The sequence below is a fragment of the Myotis brandtii genome, unplaced genomic scaffold, assembly GCF_000412655.1.
Source record: "Myotis brandtii unplaced genomic scaffold, ASM41265v1 scaffold162, whole genome shotgun sequence".
NCBI lineage: Eukaryota > Metazoa > Chordata > Mammalia > Chiroptera > Vespertilionidae > Myotis > Myotis brandtii.
The window spans coordinates 240910-262110 of record NW_005355923.1 but is presented as its reverse complement, the minus strand read 5'-3'; the positions used below and the strand labels follow the sequence as shown (position 1 = coordinate 262110).

At 35.0% G+C, this 21201-nt stretch overlaps 1 protein-coding gene across 1 annotated transcript in view; it reads left to right on the top strand.

The window, feature by feature from the left end:
* FOXP2 (forkhead box P2) overlaps positions 1-21201 on the top strand; it is a 572606-nt gene that overhangs the window by 448752 nt on the left and 102653 nt on the right. The window lies entirely within an intron of this gene.

Below are 21201 nucleotides of genomic sequence, written 5' to 3'. Positions count from 1 at the left end.
ATTTTTCTTTCAAACTTTAGTGCTAGGATAGATGCCTTTTGTCTCTCCACCCCGCCCCCCAACCACCACCCATATAGAAAACAATTTCACAAATGGTTAACTCTTGTCAAGATCCTAAACTTCACAATCTTTGGCTTCCCTGCTTCATACTCATAACCCAAATTCACTCTTCAGTGACTAGACCTTATTGACACCTCATCTGCCTGAATGGCCTCATCAACACCTACCTGCAGTTAATCTACTGTTAGTCTTGTATATAGGTTTTTACACCTACGAGTACTATTTCACATAGGATTCCGCCTGTTAGCTCTAAGTGTTAAGGCAATTATGTTGAATGCTTAAAGTCTTTTTCATTTGGGCCTTATTTTCAAAACTTTTAGCGTTAAGCAAATATTTAGATGAACAAAATGTGCTGGACATATAAACTTAAAATGAGATTTGGCTGCTCTTGGGCCAGCTGGTTTATATGCCATGCATATTAAATTAAATTATATTGACCACATTGGATCTTTTTCCTCACAGACCTTTACTCTCTTATGGTTGCCTCCTGAAAGTTTCATTTTGATGGCAATTGTGGATCAGAGGAAATAAGGAAAAGGCCAGAGGGATGATTTTTAAGAATTTCTTATTTTCGCTTTCAGATTCCTCTCTTTCTTTAGGTTTTATAGATTGGACCTAGTACCAAATAATCTATCCCATGAGTGCTGGAATGAGCTTTCAAGATTGAATATTGGGCAAATTACTTGATCTTTTTAAGATTTATGCTCTCAATCTATAAAAATAGGATAATAGTATTTACATGAAAGGGTAGTAATGGTACTAAATTTGATAACCACAAAAAGTACTTAGCATGATAACTGATACATAGGAAATATGAATAGATTTCTGAGTCGGTATCTAGAGTAGCATCAATATAATCTTACTTGGACCAAAGAGACAATTCTAATTGACATACATTTAAATATATATTTCATATTAACACTGAATAAGAGGCATTGGGCATTGCACTTCAGGTCATGATTATGACAGATGAAAATGTTTATTACTATAAGGAAAATCTTTATATTCATTATTTCTGTTGATCACTGACTTCATTACTCACAAAAATCAGTGTTATCCAGTTGTTTTCTGATTTGTAAGCAGAAAATAGTAAAGTAGAAGAGAAAGAGCCCTGCTTCACCAGACCTAAAGGATATACTTCTGGTAGCCAAGGAAAATCGTGGCTAAAGAATGAGGAGAAGTGATTGTCCCCCCACATGTGTCCAGCTAGAGCACATGAAGAGACAAAGTTAGGAAACATAGTGGCATCACAGTACCACATACCCTCCAGTGTTTTCTTTCTTATCTATTCCAGTGTATCGGCAGAGACTACCCAAAAGTTCACGATAAAATTACTACTTACTAGTAGTACTGATAATTTTAAATAACATGCTAGAGACAGTTAACCAGGGATAATGCTGTGATAAATTTTTGGAAAGTACTTCCCATAAAACCTATATTGTGAGAACTTAATGCTTTCTATTAAAGTTGTGTTAATATAAATTTGAACATATTATGAAGCAGTACAAGTTAGATTTGTTCATTCATCGTGTTTATTTTGAGTAGTTTTTATTAACTATTACAATAGCATTGATACTATAATAGGTCCTTTGGTATGAAATACTACTTAGGATAATCAAATACTTCAAATACTTATAGCTGATTTTGTTCATTTCATAAAGCTATAAGATAGTGAACATGTTTAAGCCCAGTATGAAAAATCTTCCAGATTCTTCTTTGGAAAAAGAATAAAGGTTTCCATTTTTAAAAAAATATATTTTATTGATTTTTCACAGAGAGGAAGGGAGAGGAATAGAGAGTTAGAAACATCGATGAGAGAGAAACATGGATCAGCTGCCTCCTGCACACCCTCCACTGGGGATGTGCCCGCAACCAAGGTACATGCCCTTGACCGGAATCGAACCTGGGACCTTTCAGTCCGCAGGCCGACGCTCTATCCACTGAGCCAAACCGGTTACGGCAAAGGTTTCCATTTTTAAAACCTTGGCTGACATTGGTATGTAACTGCTTGATTGATCTTTTTCTTTCCTAGTGTAGCTCATGATATTAATAATTATATTTATACACCTCATTTGGCTGAGATGTAGCTCCCTGAGCTCAGTTTATTCTAGATACTTCCCTTTTCTGAGTAATTGCCTTTCACCTTTTTTTTTTTAATCCTCACCCAATGAATGAGGATATTTTTTCCATTAAATATTAAAGACAGTGGAAGGGAGGGGGAGAGAGAGAGAGAGAGAGAGAAACATTGATGTGAAGGAGACACATTGATTGGTTGCCTCCCACATGCTCCCCAGTGGTCTGTGCCCTGATGGAGGCAAGAATTGAACCTGCAACCTAGGACCTGCCCTTGATCTGGAATCAAACCCAAGACTCTCAGTACACAGACCTACTCTCTAACCACTGAGCAATTGCTGGTCAGAACTCACCTTCTATTTTATTGCAGAATTAGAGATTGCCATGAATTCTCTTATGTCTTATGTCTGTGCCAGGAAGGACCAGTGGTGGAGCTTTTTCAATGAAGACATTGAAAAATGTTTTATTCCTCTTGCCCAATCACCAAAGTGTTAGTATGGCTGAAATCAGGAGCTGATGAAAGGATTATTTATTTAGTTATCTATTTTTGTTGTTGTTAATATACTTTACGTCAAATAAATTGATACACACAACAGAATATACATGTGACAATAATGTGAATTTGTGGTGTGCATTCAGACAAAGTTATTTTTCAAATTACATTTACGTCAAATAAATTGATACACACAACAGAATATACGTGTGACAATAATGTGAATTTATGGTGCCCATTCAAAGTTATTTTTCACATTACAAATTTTGTGAAATAAGCTCTTATAGTCTTTACAAATGTCAAATATAATCTGCACTAACTTCTAACAGTCTATTCTGTAGTCATTGCATATTTCTAAACATCCTATATAATAAAAGGTTAATATGCAAATCAACCAAACAGCAGAATGACTGGTCGCTATGATGCGCACTGAACACCAGGGAGCAGATGCTCAATGCAGGAGTTGCCCCCTGCTGGTCAGTGCACTCCCACAGGGAGAGCGCTCAGCCAGCAGAAGCTGGCTGGTGAATGCAGCAGTGGTGGCGGGAGCCTCTCCTGCCTCCGCGACAGCGCTAAGGATGTCCAACTGACAGCTTTGGACATCCCCTGAGGGCTCCTGGACTGCAAGAGGGTGCAGGCCAGGCTGAGGGACAGCACCCCCCCCCCTCGGCCAGGTGCACAAATTTTGTGCAACAGGCCTCTAATTTTAGTATAATAGTAAGGGAAAGGCACAAATCATTCTGGTTTGTAAATCTTTGAAGCTCATGAGTGCCCATGTGCACACACATGAACATATCTACACATACATATTTAAATGATCAATTATGTAAAATAATATGCATGCATTTTTATTTTTATCTGCAAGTCATTTTTTGAAGTTAAATGTTTACATTTGTAATTTTCATTAGGCAAATAAATTATCTGTTTTGCACAGGAATAACAATTTATGGAATCAAATATTTATTATTGGTGCCACTCATACAACAATACATTTACTTTAAAATATTTCTAAACTTCTGGATTTTTCATATAATTTTAACATGTACATAAGACATTACATTAACCAACACATAATTCCCATTAGCATTAAAGCTTAAACCTGAAATTGCATGCTGTACTTTAAAACTTGATCCAATGGAGTTCAGGAAGCTTACTGTTAATAGAGTTCTGGCATGCTACAATCATATACTAGTAATGCATCATACAACTTAGATGAAATTGCACTTGTTTACTTTCAATCTATCATGTTTCTTATTATAATAATAAATTTGGTGCAAAGAGATTCACACTAATGATAAGACAAAGAATAAAGCCTTATATGAAGTTAAGATCTCCATCAGCTATCTGATAATAGTGTTACTTATAGTTTGAGGTTTTAGTAGAGAAAAGTATAAGGATCCTCAATGATTCTCTCCAAAACATTTTAAAGTGAATACCAGACTATTGATTTATTGCTTTCATTCTTTTATTAGAACCTTAGCTAGTAAAAAGACTTATTTTTAAAGGTATACAGGGAATTCCTAATTTAGTTCTTAATGCTTAAAGGAATATGCTTAATGGTTACAAAGTTTTTATTCTTTACAATCACTATCCCCTCATTTAGATTACACATTCAAGCAAAATCAGTTGTTCTACAAAGAGAAACAATGAGGGTTTCCCTGGCTTTTTAGGTTGTCTGTTTACTATCCATCAGACGATTGTTGTGTCTTAACAATTACTAGTGGGTTGTCCTGATCTTGAAATACAAAGATAATGGGGCCAGACGATGCTTTAAGTCTGATATTGAAGTATCAAATATTTAAATAGGTAAAACTCAGAATGAATTCTTGAATTGACCAGAAGAAAATGCTAAGTCCATAACATACAACTTTGATCTTGTAAAATATATTCATAACACTTGTAAATTAGGTACAGAGATTAGAATTCTGTTGAGAAATTATGGTTCTAGAAAGTCCATCTCAAGCAACCATTTTCACCATTGTTAATTATCACATACTATTTTTATATTAACATTATAGGATAAATAATTGCTACTAATTCTCTTTCAAATGACTTATATACAGTCTTTAAAGCCTGCTCAGTGTCTGCTGAATAAAACTACAAATCTAAGACTTGCAATGATGTGCCCTCCACCCAAATAGGCCTTTTTTTCTTTCCCAGCCTCATCTCCTATTATTTTAGAAATAAAGCTATTCAGTCCTGACTGACATATCTACTTTCTGTTCTCAAACATACAGTATCCCATTTTTAAAAAATAATTTTTAATATATATTTTTAATTGATTTCAAAAATGAAGGGAGAAGGAGAGACAGATAGAAACATCAATGATGAGAGAGAATCATTGATTGGCTGCCTCCTGCATGCCCCCTACTAGGGATTGAGCCTGCAACCCAGGCATGTGCCCTTGACTGGAATCCATTCCCGGGACCCTTCACTCGGCAGGCTGACACTCTATCCACTGAGCCAAACCAGCTAGGGTTCTATTCTTTTTTTTATGTTATTATTACTCTGTAGCTTCCTCCTTTTTTTTCTGCTTATCAAATTTTACTGTTTATGGGAGGCCAAGCTTAATTACTATTTCATATAATTGCTTTTTCACTAATGTAGTTCATATTGATTAATCAGTATTTTGATCTCATTTGTCTACAATAATCCAATGTGCATTTCTGTAATTATTCTTTGACATCCCCCCACACTCAATTCCATTTAACACATATTCACTGAGCATGTACTATGAATAAGTCACAAGTCTAAAATTTTTTTCAGTAATATAATGAGTAATCACCTACATTTGAGAAGTATTGACTATGAAGATGGGAAACACATCATTTAGGACTCAAAAATCAATGTAAAGTGTAAAAAGTTTTTTAACCATTGTGTTGAGGAATTAGAGATAGGTAGATGGAAGAGGTGTACTTGAGTAGAAGTTTTGACAAAACATAACAGAACTTCCTCACACTAGAACTATAGAGAGCCTTGTAGGCATTGGGAGCAAAAAAAGCTAAATTACAGAAGAGAGAGAAGGTTGGCATATGCAATCTTTAAATATGGGCAAGGCCAAAATTTGAAGATTTGAGTGGCTCTTTTAAAGGACCTTAAAAAGTGTAAAAAGTTTTTTAACCATTGTGTTGAGGAATTAGAGATAGGTAGATGGAAGAGGTGTACTTGAGTAGAAGTTTTGACAAAACATAACAGAACTTCCTCACACTAGAACTATAGAGAGCCTTGTAGGCATTGGGAGCAAAAAAAAGCTAAATTACAGAAGAGAGAGAAGGTTGGCATATGCAATCTTTAAATATGGGCAAGGCCAAAATTTGAAGATTTGAGTGGCTCTTTTAAAGGACCTTAAATCACCATTGCCCAAAAAATCTGAACGTAACATAACTAGACTATTTTGTTTAAAGATATCCTTGGGAAGAATAGGAATAAGTGATTGGAACTAGAAAAAATATTGGAGTCTATGTGTCCAGATGATATTGTCTAAAAAATGGTAATCTGAACTAGCAGAAGGACAGGTAAGGGAACAAGAGGGCAGGTTTGAGGGACGATACATGCCTTGATTTTGAGATCCCTATTATTTGTGCCCAGATATTTGTATTTGGATGAGTGTGAACCAGGTGATATCTAGAACACAGAGAGAATAACTGGTGTGATTGTAGTAAGAAGTGTGGACGGTGATAATGTGTTGCTTGAGAAGTATATGTACATTATAGTAGGATATCCCTGTTCAGGAGACAGTTAGTAATGACTTAGAGATGGTGCATTTTTGGAAGTTTTGCCATAATTTTGAAGGAAATTTTAAAAAGGAAGACAAACATAGAGAAGCTTCAAGTTGAGAGAAAAAGGAAAAAAAATGAGTAAAAATGTGACTCTAGAAGACAGTAAAGAACCAGGAGCCAGCAGTCAATGACAATAGAAGATATTTTTTAAAAGCTGAAAGATATTTTAAAAGTATTACCACAGACTGAAGGGTAGTTTTAAGACTGAGACATGAAGAAAGTAATCAGATTTGTCAAGAGTGTTTTCAACAGAATATAGTCTATGGTCTTGACTTGAATGGTAACTAAGGGTTTATGTAGAGATGACAAGTAGTATACACTGATCCTTTGGAGAAAATGCTGACTAAAAGGCAGTTGACTGGCCCTAGCCAGTTTGGCTCAGTGGATAAAGCATCGGCCTGCACACTGAAGGGTCCCATGTTCAATTCGGGTCAAGGGCAAATGCCTGGGCTGCGGGCTCGATCCTCAATAGGGGGTGTGCAAGAGGCAGCTGATGAATGATTCTCTCTCATCATTGATGTTTCTAACTTTCTCCCTCTCTTTTCCTCTCTGAAATAAATTCTATATATATATATATAATTTTAAAAAGCAGTTGATTGGATGGGGGCTTGATAGGAAGCAAAATTGAGAAAGCACCTTGGGGTGGGGGGCAGTGGAAATGAAAAGATTGAAAATGCAAGAAGGAAAAAAAATAAAAAGGTAAAAAGGGATAAGGGAGAATGCTAGCATTAAGGGCAGAGTTGGAATTAATTCATCTTTAAAGGGAATAGAAACTCACTTTCATCTGAATTGGATGGAAATTTGAAGATGAGTAAACTCATAGAATCAAGTGTGTCAGCTATTGTAAGGCAGAATCACAATGTGGCCATGTAAGAAGTCTTTTATTCTACCTATATACACCTATTTTTTTTTTCTTTTTGAGGAAAATGAGCACAACTAAAAATTAAAATAATCTGTCTAAGGTCACATTTTTAAATTTTATTTTTGTTAATCCTCATCTGAGGATAACAGAGAGAAATATCGATGTTAGAGAGACACATCGATTGGTTGCCTCCTGCATACGTCCCAACCAGGACCAGGGATCAAGCCTGCAACCCAGGTATGTGCCGTTGACCAGAATTGAACCTGGGAACCAGCTAGGGCAGTGATGGTGAACCTTTTGAGCTCGGCGTGTCAGCATTTTGAAAAACCCTAACTTAACTCTGGTGCCGTGTCACATATAGAAATTTTTTGATATTTGCAACCATAGTAAAACAAAGACTTATATTTTTGATATTTATTTTATATATTTAAATGCCATTTAACAAAAAAAAATCAACCAAAAAAATGAGTTCGCTTGTCACCTCTGGCACGCATGTCATAGGTTCGCCATCACTGAGCTAGGGCATGGAGTCACATTTTAGTAGACAATTAAGCAGAGATCTAAATTTAGGACTGACTTAAGCATCTCTTTTTACCTTACACCCCTATGGCATTTTTCTGGCTTTTTTAATTTCCCCACTACAAACATAATTTAATCTAAGCTCCCTCCACCACATTAGAAGAATGCCCAAGTATTGGAGTCATTTTAGTGTCCTTGAACACCTTGACTTCCCTTTTCTCCACCTCCTTTAAATGAGGAATTTTAAGCTCCACCCACTTCTAACAAGGGCACAACACTGATTTGAAAATCACCAGGAAATGTTCCAACTTATGTTCTCAAAAATTTGATTTTTTTTAATCTGACAACTTTCTATAGTTTTTCTATTAGTTACGTTTTTAAATATTCCTTGAAACATCACTTTACTCTCTCATTAAATCCTTTATTCTCATTATATTGTCACTTCTGCTTGACAGTGGAAACACTTATTTGGCATTCTTGAGTCTGTTCTATTTTTCTAAAATCTGCCCCTCTTGTCAGGTGTCTTATACTTCTTTACTTTTAACTGACTCAAAAATAATCAAAATATTTGCTCTGCCCTAATATGCCCAAGCCTTTCTCGCCTTCATGCCTTTGCCCACTTAAGTCTCTCCCACCTGTCTGCTACCTGGAGTTCATAGAGTCCACATAATGTCCTGGATAACAACGTCACATCTGGCTACCATAAAATCTGTATGGTATAGAAAGTGCTCCAACTTTTTGATGCTAGATTATTAGTTTTGAGGGAAATAATTTTGTTTTTTTCATGCTACATAATGAGAAATGCCTAAAAAAACTTCTAGTACAGTGATTGGCACATAGAAGGCACTTTAAAGAGTAATCTCCTTTTCTTTTGCTTCTGAGAGCTTAACCTAAATATCTTTTCATAGAATCAGGATGCAAGTACAATTTTGACTGAAATTATAACGGTAAGCAATATTCAAAATTATCTATATATATAAAAGCCTAAGCGACTGTTTGACCATTCGACCATTCAACCTGTAGCTATGACGTGCACTGACCACCAGGGGCAGATGCTCAATGCACAGGCATGGAAACATGGAACAGACTATTGGATCTCATAGGGAAGGGGGGATGAGAGAGGGCGGGAAGAGATTAACCAAAGGTTTTATATGCATACTAGAGGCCTGGTACACAGATTTGTACACTGGTGGGGTACCTCGGCCTGGCCTGCGGGGATCGAGCTGAAACCAGCAGTTTGATATCCCTCAAGGGGTCTCTAATTGCGAGAGGGCACAAGCCAGGCTGAGGGACCCCACCAGTGCATGAATCCGTGCACTGGGGCATCTAATCTAATGATAGTTTTTTCTTACTGACCAACTAAAGTTTATGAAGTATGTAAATGTTGTTGAAAATACCGTAAAACCTTAATTTAATGGACTAATTTGGGCGAGGGAATGGGGTATCCATTAACGCTGAAAGTCCATTATATAAGAAAGTTTTCAGAATGCATATGTTAAGAAATTGACAAATTAGCTAGATTATCTGTTTTTATTTATGTAGGCACATTTGTGTAATTAAAATTAGGTATGTATAAAAAGTTTAATTTCACAGAAGTTTCCTATATGTTTTACTCTAATTTAAAAAAAAAAAACATTTTATTGATTTTTAGAGAGAGGAAAGGAAAAGGAAAGAGAAACATCTGCTGCCTCCTGCACACCCCTCCAGGGATTGAGCTCAAAACCCAAGCTCATGCCCTGACGGGAATCAAACTGTCAACTTTTCAGTACATGGGACAAAACCCAACCACTGGGCTACACCAGTCAGGGCACTGTAATTTTAAATTTATACTGAATAGGTTTAGTAAGTGAGTGCATTCACCAGCCATCTGAACTAAGCAAATGAACATGGCTGGGGCATGGCTCAGCTCCTGGTCAGAACATTTGCCGCACCAGTTAAAACTGCAAAAGGTCACACCAGGCAACAGCAGGACCAGGTACCACAGGAGATGCTGTGTGATCTCGTGCTAATCATTCCAGAACATTGTCTGTGAGCAGTGACCCTTGCATGTACATATGTAGACTCTAGATGTAGATATGTAATATTTATTTATATCTGTGAAATTACTACAGTGTTTTTTTCCAACATATGGCCTATTCACTAAGTCATGTTAAAAATAACAAATTAAAAACAAAAAGAACAACTGGTTAATTTCATTATAAGCAAATCTTGGTTAAAAACATTTTAAAATTAACAGGGTGTCAATTTTCACATATGACATATGGCCTGGAAATTTTGTCCATTACACCCGAAGTCCATTAAACTGAGGTCCAAACGTTGAAGGTTTACTGTAGCGAGACATTAAAAGATGGAGAGAGTTTTTGTTAAGTTTACCAGTCTTCAAGTCAGTGTTTCACAAACCGAGGTAGCCATCTTGGCCACATTTTTCTGAGTCTCACTTCAAACAGAGATTTATTATTTTCAGGGAAAGGATGAGAAAATCTGTATTCCTACAAAGTGCATCAGATGATTCCAATGATGAGTCAAGATTAGGAAACACATTCACGATCCTCTCTACAGTGGGTTCCATGAGCCAGCGGCATAATCTAATGGGGATTTGTTAGAAATGCAGAATTTTGGCCCCACCCTAGACCTACTGAATCAAAGCTGCACTTTATCAAGATCCTTAGTTAAATGATATGCTCAGTAAAGATTAAGAAGTACTGCTCTAAAGCACTACTATTAAAGAAACGATCATTTTTCCTGTTATATATATAATGCTACAAGATAGTGTGCAAATGCATTTATAATTTAAATATATATTTGGGCCCTAGCCAGTTTGGTTCAGTGGATAGAGGGTCAGCCTGCGGGCCAAAGGGTCCCATGTTCAATTCCAGTCAAGGGCACCTCAGCTACAGACTCCTCTTTGGCTTGGGGCCTGGTCTGGGCGCATGTAGGAGGCCACCAAACGATGTGTTTCTTTCACATCAGTGTTTCTCTCTGTCTTTCCCTCTCTCTCCCACCCTCTCTAAAATGATCAATGGAAAAATATACTCGGGTGAGGATTAACAATAAATAAATAAATAAATAAATAAATAAATAATATGCATTTATAATTTGCTTTATTTATAATTTGCTATGAAGTTTAATGTAATAATTAAAAATCTGAGGAAAACGTTTTATGCCCATGATTATAGTTAGCACATTTAGCATAGTTTTCACTATTTGACTATTTTGTATGTCTGTGAAAAACAAAAATGTCTGCGCAAACCAATTTTTTTTAGTAAATTAAGTTTAAAAAAAGATAATTTTAGTAATATAATTTTTCTTATGTTTTGTTTGCAAAATACCACCTTCCTTAATTGAATTTCTTACATGGTAATTCATGAATATTAGAGAGATACAATGGTTGAACTGAAGAAGGCCTACCTATATAATATGATGTTAAAAAGTTTTCTATCACTTAGTCTCGATATGTCCCTTAAGTAATCCAGGAGTAAAATGATGAATTGTGAAGTATAGGGAGGATAAAGAGATTTGCTATAGTGTGACTTATTAGATGTATTTTTGGAGATATTTACTCTTCTAAGAAGATTCCATTTATAAATACCTTATCATTTATGAAAGTCAATGAAATGTTACAGAATGCTTGATGACTTTAACTTGTGCATTAAAAATACACATATATTTTAATAATATTTACATTTATAACACATTTAATAATGTCTTGTCATAGTGTTACTTGTTAATTATTTCTTAATTTTATTTACTATTTTAAAATATATGATGTGCTTCTGTATGTTAATTTATATTATTTTTGTTTCTTGATTCTGAAATGGTGATATATATCAGTATTTGAATGAATGCATTCCCATCTTAACTGAGATTTTTGAAGGGAGCTTTCCCCTAGCACAGTCACTTAAAATATATAAAGATGTCAAGATTCCAAAAAGTTTATATTTTTGTTTTTCTATTTAAAGTTTAAATATATCTCTGACAATCTATTATTACAATAAAAACTTTCTCATATTTGCACAAAATTTCTTGCTATTGCTATGCAATTATAAATCATAGTTTGTACTAGTACAGGCAGTTTTACTAACACAGTACTAGTAATTATATTATTAAAACTTAATTGAGCATTAATGTTTAAATGTTGAGTTTAGTAAGGACTCATTATTTAATTCATATTAAGATTTTTAGATGTTTTATTTTTCTTGCTGTTTCAGCTTTGTTTGAATGAACCAACATTAACACATAAAAGCATAGTAATTCTTAAAATTGTGATTAATTCCATTTACATTATATTGATTTCTATTGTCAGCATTTTCAACAAAATGGGAATAAAATACTTGAGGTACAGCATAGCCGAGGGTGGAAACGAGGAAGTATTTCCTAATTCTGCATAGGAGGAGGACACAGTTTTCTCACTACTTATGCAATAGTTTGCAAAGTTCAAATCAGCTGTTGATTTGGTGAACAGGAGATGAAATCTGTCATTCTTAGCGTCTTATTGATGATTCTGATATTTTTATCCTCATTTAAAGTGTCTTTCATATTTATTTTAAGCTCATTTCATTTTTTTAGCGGCTTGGTCTCAGCCCCATAGTTGAATTAGATTTTTAAAAATACTTCGAAGTATTAACTAATACCTGCACAACATTTAAAAAGTTTATATAAAGTGGCCCAACATGAAAATAAGTGGTGGCTCTCCTCCCCCAGACCCAGAGAAAGCATATTTTATAGTTTCTGTGTTTTTAGGTTTCTTGAAAATGGAAAGTGAAATACTCTCTGCTCTCAAGAAACTGACAATTCATATTTTCTCCAAGGCCATTATTCCTTGGGATCTGGAGGGAATTGCTTTTCTGGACTGTGAGACAATAAAGAGGCAGTTGGTTACTGCTTTAGATTTGTCATTAGAAAGATTTCCAAGCATATTGAGTATATGCTAGTTCAGTGGTTGGCAAACTCATTAGTCAACAGAGCTAAATATCAACAGTACAATGATTGAAATTTTATTTGAGAGCCAAATTTTTTAAACTTAAACTATATAGGTAGGTACATTGTTATTAACTTAATTAGGGTACTCCTAAGGCTTAGGAAGAGCCACACTCAAGGGGCCAAAGAGCCGTGTGGCTCGTGAGCCGCAGTTTGCTGACCACTGTGTTGATATGAAAAATAAAATGAATTCAAACCATGTCACTTTTGCCCCAGGTAACTGGTGTTTTGTCCAAAATTCTACAGCATATTATTATTAGAAACACTACTTCTATGTCTTTATTTATCAACTATAGATAGAATATCTTAACATCTTGCAATAAAAACATTAGAAATTTAGAAATAGTGTAGCACCAACCTTTTTTTCTAGTCCTGCTATTATTTAGAGTTTTCTAGTGGTTATCTTTATTACTCAAATAATAAACTTAAATGTCTATTTTTTTTTCTATCTGAGGAGACATATTGGAAGATTCTTAAAGCTTTCTTTCTTTTTTTAAAAAATCTTTATTGTTGAAAGAATTATATATGTCCCCCTTTTTCCCCATTGACCCTCCCTCCCACCCCAGGCCTTTACCACACTATTGTCTGTGCCCATGGGTTATGAATATATGCTCCTGAAGTGTCTGTTTCATCTCTTGTGACTTGTTCCATTCCTAGTCTTTTTCATTCTTTTTTATGCTAATGGGCTTTTTTTCAAATGTCTATTTTGTTGTTGTTGTTGGTTCAACATATAAATGAAAGACCTGATTTATAGAGCTAGTAGCTGGGGTAAATATTCTGCATGGTTGTGTAAGTTTATTTCAACGAGAACCTTCTCCCTTAAATGGGAATGTATTGGGAAGGAGGTTTCACTTTGGGGTTTTTATTTTAGAACTAGAGGCCCAGTGCACAAAATCCGTGCATAGGTAGGGTCCCTAGGCCTGGCCAGTGAATAGGGCCGATCAGGGCCTTCCTTCCCCCAGTTGCCAGTTGCCAGCCAGGGTCTTCATTTGTTCCACGCCACCCCCTGGTTGTCAGTACACATCATAGCAAGCGGTCAAACTCTCGAGGGGACCATTTGCATATTAGCCTTTTATTATGTAGGATGGAGTGCACCAAATTGCCAGCATTGCCAAAGTATAGGCAGTGTTACTTAGAAATGGCAGACTTACCTTGCAGTCTGTAACTGAGGCTGGGAGTTAATTCTCAACTCTGCTCTGCTTATCTTTCGCATTCCTACATCCATACTGGGTGCTTTCTACTCCATATCCGGTGCTTTCTCCAGACAGATGGTTTGTTTTCTCAGATGTTATCCTGGGGGCAAAAGCCATTCTGTGAGAAGCCATGCCCTATTACTTGGAGAGAGTATGGGAGAAGGTGTTTTACAGGCCTGCACATTCTTAGTGGTGGATTTTAATTAATTCCCAGGATGATTGTTCTGTGGCCCACCCTTGCCCTTCGTGTTCTGTGGGAAGTAAGAATTTACTACTGGTCTTTGGAGATGCATTTTTCCACACTCTTGTTTGTTAGTCTGTGCCCTTTCATCTGCTCACTTTGCACCCCGTTTCTCAAACTTCCTGGTCTTCTGCTGGTGCCTTTTCTCTCTTTTTTTTTCCTCCAACACTGATATAATTTTATTATTTTTAAAGCAGAGAGAAGTGCAGTAGATTTGGGTGCTTATAATATTATACTAAACTAGGAGTCAGTGGTTCTTTCTAAATATAATATTATAATACATGTGGGTAAAAAATATTCATGATCTTTTATGTACATGTCCGTGTTCAAACTGCCATCTAATGGGCTCTGATGTCTAAAGAGTCACATGTGCTATGACTTGCAGATCTCAAAATCTCTTTTGGAGCACATTTTTGCTTGTTATTCATTTTATCCACTTAGTTCAGGTTATTTTAATTCCTACCCCAAACAATGTGAGTTACTTTTTTTTCTTCCTTAGTATTAAAAATGTAACCCAAGGAAATTCTGTCTACAAATGAAGCTATCATGAAAATTTAAAACCATGATCTTGACCACATATTAGAGGAAATAGCTTTGTCATTTCACTGTGCCCTGCAGCAAACCCTATGGCCTGCCATTTCTTAAAGGTGACTCTCCAAATTGTGGACCAGGACCAGACAGCCCCTCACAGGGTTGATCTGATACAGGCCTTTCTCGTGCTGCCTGCAGGCTGCCAGGGAGTCCTGTGTGAACTTCCCAAGCCTGTTCCCACTGTGGTGGAGCTTATAAGTAGATATATGCAGATAACCACTAGAGGCATCTCTGACCATTGAGGGCCCTTCTTGCTCTTAAATCTCTTGCCCGTAGAAGCGTTGGCCAATTCTCTGCTAGAACACAACAAGATCTGGTATATGGCAACAGAGGAAGAGAATCCATTAATATCTGATGAGCAGTGGAGAAAGAGTAGGTATGTTCTCTCTTCTCCTGGGTGTGCCCAGTTGGACAAAAAGAAAACTCAGTTGGAAAATTCAGACAACCTATTTTAAATAAAGCATAATTATATTGTTCTTCACCAAGGATACTATGATTATGCTATGAGCTTTTTCTAGGCAAGTCATAGACTCAGAAATCTCAAGTGACAAAGAAAACTATAAAGTTAAATCAACACTTATTCTTCCATAATTTTTTTTTTTTACTATTCACATAGTGCCATCTTTCAAAATGCTATTTATATTCAAACCAGTCTAGCAACCATATTCTTTTCATTTATGGTGATGGAGGGAGACTTGACTTAGGATGGGGAACGCACAATATAATATACAGATGATGGGTTATAGAATTGTACACTTGAAGTCTATGTAATTTTTTTTTTACCAATGTCACTCCAATGAATTCAATAAAAGAGAAAAAAAGACTCCTAAAGTACTGCTTTATATGCCAATATTTTCCTAATGAAAATAGAGTAAGTTAAATTCCATTATGTCTGCCATATATGGATAAGGGATCGGATACTGATTAACTTGACAACTATAGCATATCCACCTAAATTACCTGCCTCATTAATTAGGTTTTTAAATGATCGATTTACTGAATTTGTTATACCTTTATTGCTGTTGATCAATAGTTAACCCTTGAACATTTGTCTAAAATTCAGTACAAAATATTTTTGGAGACTGTTTATATCCAGTAAATGTAAGTAACATGAAGTCAGTGGCAGCACTGTAATTTTTAGTAACATAATTCAATTCATGGGTCTGCCTTGTGTTCCATATATGACCTCACAAAAGGTATTTTATCTTTCTAGGCATTGATCTTAATCTATAAAATGGGGATAGCCTTTCCTGAACTGATTTACCACATCATGGGGCTATGATTCTAGAATCTATGCACTGGTTATTGATATGGGTTTTCTTGCACAGCCTACACGCTGGTTAGGAGTCTGTGTGTTTCTACCAGGTGGTTTCTGTAGCCCTATCCATAAAACCTTTTACAATAATGGGTGTATTTTATATCTGCACTGTCCAGCAGAGTAACCACAAGTCATGTATTAAGCATGTGAAATATGCAAATGAAACTGCGGAACTAAATGTTTACTTCTATTTAATTTTTGAAATGTCTTTATTGATTTTTTAGAGAGAAAGGAAAGGAGAGGGAAAGAAAGAGGGGAAAAAAACAAAACATTGATGTGAGAGAGAAACATCAATTGGTTGCCTACAGTAGGGTATATGAAAAGAGGGGAAAAAAACAAGAACATTGATGTGAGAGAGGAACATCAATTGGTTGCCTACAGTAGGGTATATGCCCTGATCCGGAATTGAACTGGGGACCTTTCCGTGCATGCGACGATGCTCTACCAACTGAGTCACACCAGCCAGGGCTCATTTGATTTTAAATAAAATACATACCATAGGAAATAAGAATTCCAATAAACATACCGCCTTTTATTTAGGAATAGTTGTTTTTTTTTAAGGAGGGACAAATGGTTATTCTTAGTATATATCTCCCTCTTCCCCTCTCTTGAGATAACATCACTTCTCATTTCTATTGAATCTGTCATGTTCTATTTTTTTATTGGTCTATTTTAATCCAAATCTGTAAATATTGCCTCCTTCATGATTAGCTGCTTTTTTTCCCCTCTAAATTCACTTTCAGGCAGTGGTAATAGTCTATAATTACTTTTAACCTGTTCCTTTGGACTATTAAGGATCTTACATTTAAGGATATACTGTTTTAAAATAATGCATAGTATAATAATAAAAGTACAAAATAACATATCTAAGAAGATGAAAGTGATGCAGTATTCTATTATGTTAAAAAATTGACATCAGTTTGATATTTCTGTGAATGTTCATTCAGCTTAAGTGATTTCTTCAAATAATGAGTCCGCTCTCATCTTTCCTTGCAACAAATTGAAGCACCAAAGTCAACTTTGTGGACTGAATGATACAACATTTGATAGTCATTGAGCTATTCTTTGTTTTTTATTGTCTTTAGTTTTGGTCACTCGGTTATAAATACCAGTCTTTGTTCAGTTCCTTGGATTCTGTATCATGAATTATATAAGCTTCAGAATATTGACTGTTAAAAAGTCAGAGTTAAATAGTTTCTGCTTTGTTTTTATTTACAGTTATTTAAATATAGAGGCTTTAAAGTAAATTATTCAGTTGTAGGTTAAATGATTTCAAGCATTTTTTCAAGAACTTTTAATGTATCTTTTTAAAACTTCAGTTTTGAAAAGTAGGAAATACAATTAAGAAAAAATAATCTGAATCTACTAGTATTTTCATCAGTTTATGTTGATCATTATATCCCACATATGAGTGAGATCATGTGATATTTATCGTTCTCTGACTGGCTGATTTCGCTTAGCATAATGCTCTCCAGTTCCATCCATGCTGTTGCAAATGGTAAAAGTTCCTTCCTTTTTATAGTGTTGTAGTATTGTGTAGATGTACCACAATTTTTTAATCCACTGATCTTCTGATGGGCATTTAGGTTGTTTCCAAATCTTAGCTATTGTAAATTGTGCTCGGGGAAAAAGGAGACATATGTAAAACTTTAGACAATTAAAAAAAAATCTTATCAAACCATACAGTTTTGAGATAACCCAGATAAAAATTCCAAACTTAGATTGTATGTGTGTATTTTCACATCTTTATTTTTTTAGGGTGCAGATATCAAAGAATTGATGGATCAAAATGTAAACATATTTTTGGTAAAATCTTCCAGCCGGAAAGTTAGTACCAATTTACAGAACAGGCAGCCAACTTTGCCCATTCTATAAATGGGCATGCCATCATTTACTCATTTCTTTGTCAACAGTGAAAATTACTTTTTTCTGTCTTCCCTAATATGATAAATCAAAAAATGATTTTCTATCATTATTTTAATATGTATTTTCTTGATATCAAAGAAGTTAAATATTTTTTATGTTTATAGACTATTTGTATGTCTCTAGTTAAGTCAATCACATGGTAATATGCATTTTGAATTTTCACATATAAAGTATTTCCCAAATTTACTGGACCCAGATCCCCTTTTGTAAAAGTTTCCTGTAATTCATTTTTTGGGAACACTATGTAATATATTTAATTACCAGAATTTTTATAAAGAAGTTAACTAGCAATAAAATGCATTAGGTTATAGTGAAGCATCTTGCAATGCAAGTAGATTTACCCTTTATTATTTATATGATGCTAAAAAAGTATAGACAATACTTATGAGTTGATTGATGCATTAAACATTGGCAGGTTGAAGTTCTTCACTTAAATTTATCTTAAAAAGTTTCTATGTCTATTTTGGAAGCATTGCTATTGGATGAGGTTACAAGGACCTATTTTATAAAATAAGTATCTTTCAGAAAACCAACGATACAAATATACACAGATTTCAAACACAAATAACATAGTTGATTTATTGTTATGTATAAAAATGTGGCCTGTCCCAGCCAGCAGGGCTCAGTGGTTGAACATCGACCTATGAACCAGGAGGTCACCTTTTGATTCCTGGTCAGGGCACATGCCCCAGAGGGGGGCATGCAGGAGTCAGTGGATCAGTGATTCTCTCTCATCATTGATGTTTCTATCTCTCTCTCCCTCTCCCTTCCTCTCTGAAATCAATAAAACAATATTTTTTAAAATGTGACCTGTTTTAACTATATATATTAACATGCATTTTAATAGTTTAATTATAATATTTAATTAATTTCTACATAGTTCCTCTACATAATGAAGTACATACAAAACAAACTCTTTTAAGAATAAAAATTCCCAACTCACCTGTAATATTTGCCAATGTCCCATGGGGTTAATAGAAGTTCAATTTAGGCAAATCATCTACATTGGGCTACCCACACACTCTCACCCCCACCCCAACTTAATTAGGCTGTCAATCATAATTAGTAGTGTTATACATTTTTCACAGTTGCCTTATCAGTGTTTTGTTTTAACCAAGTTTAGCAAATGGATGGAATTTAAATGTATTATTGAGCAGAGAAAGATCTTGACTGTGTTGAATATTCTCATGTTAAAGCTCTTTCATTGTTACATAACCTATACATTGAGTAAGATAAATAAACAAGAAGTTTGCAAAAGCAGAAAATAACAGGTGGCAGCCAATTCTAATAAGAGGATTATTTAAAACACAAGCATTGGGGAGCAAAACCTTTGCTTCCAATTTCTTAACAAAGGCTTCTGAAAGTATGTTAGCAAAGTCCATATTCATAAGAATATGCATATGTTGAAGTAAACTGTACTGACACCTCTTATTTGGGCGCAACTTCTGTTAAAATTCCAAAGACTAGCTTTAGATTTTCCTAATTTTTCAATGCTAGTAGGCAGAATTAAAATCTCATTGTGTGTACTTGGACATACTTTTATATTCACTAAATAAAAATATGTTTTCATGGTTGTAAATGTCTAGCAGAAAAGAAGTCGCACTCAAGAAGTGGCAGATACCATAAAGCCATATACACTTTATTGAAAACAGTGAAGACACAATGCAGATGGGGAATCTAAGAATGGTACACTTGAAACTTATATAACTTTATTAATGAATATTACTCCAATAAATTGAATTAAAATATAAATAAATAAACACATTTATTTCAAACCCAGTACTTGTGGCCTTTAAAACTCTGTTCATCTTTGCAAGGACCAAGTGTAAATTATTTATAACATAATGAACTTATGAGGAAACAGCCATAATAACGAATTGATACTCTTATGATTCATAAAATTCAATACTTGCCTTAATTGGGCTTTCCTGCCTACTAACTGAAAGGTGAAAATCCTATGCTATTTTAATTTCTCTATCTTAATTATAATACTCTCTTGCTACAGGCTTTATGGTATTAACTTCCTATGTTGTAATTAACCACTACATATCTATATTAAATTTTCTATTTTCTTGAACCCACAAACCCTTTTCATTATATTATCAGAAAGAGAATATATTAAATTCTTACCTGAATACAGATCTGTGGCTCCAATGAAAGAATACTGATCTCAGAACTTTCTGCCTAAAGGTAGTGCACATTCCTTTTTTCACAAGCTGATCTGTTTCCTTTCCTGAAAGGCGTTAATGATAATGGCAAGACTAGAGGCAAATAAATAACCAAATATCAAGATGAATAAACAAAAGGTAGAGATATTTATGTTGGTAAGTAATAGTGATGACAACTGCTTTGTATAGATTGCATTCTTTCATTCACCATTCGTTGAATGTCAAATAAGGGGCAAGAATTCTGTTCAGCCTTGCAGGAGAAGGAACAAACCTCAGTGCTTATTACCAAGAGATTACTGGATGGGGAGCCAAAAGAGAAGGTGGAAGGACTGACAAATCGCCTGATAATTATGACACAGTGTGATCATTGATAGTGAAGAGTACAAATTGATAGGGGAATGTATAAGAGCATTGCATGTCCAGACTAGGATTTCAAAGTGGGAATCAGGGGAAACTTCCCAGAATATAACATTCAAGATCAATTTGAAGGAGTTAGTCATAAGAATTGGGAATATTACTGAGGCAAGACAGGCAGTGAAAAAGTAAGACCAGTTTCACCAGAAGAAGGCTATCTAACAATGGGAAAATAGTTCAGCTTTTCCCCTTAATATTGAAGGCACGTTCTCTATCTGAACACCTTGTGCAGACTCTCAGGTGGAGAGCCTAGTGTCATCTTCAAAACACAGTGATTACAAGTGCTGGTATCTGCCGCACTTATTTCTCCTCGGAAATATTACATTTCCCTCATATTAGTAAAGAAAGAAGTCATGATTCCCTTGAAATGTTTTCTTTTAGTGAAAACCTTCTTTTTCCTTTATGTCTTTTTTTAGCATTCCATAGCATCAAAATTTATTCAATCAGCATTTTTATGGCCTCATACTAAAACTGTTTCTAATTTTTGCAGTTATCAATAGTTCTTACAGTGAGCATCTTTGAAGCTAAATTTTGGTTGTACCATGATTGTTTCCTTGGAATAAAATTACAGAATGGAATTACTAGAT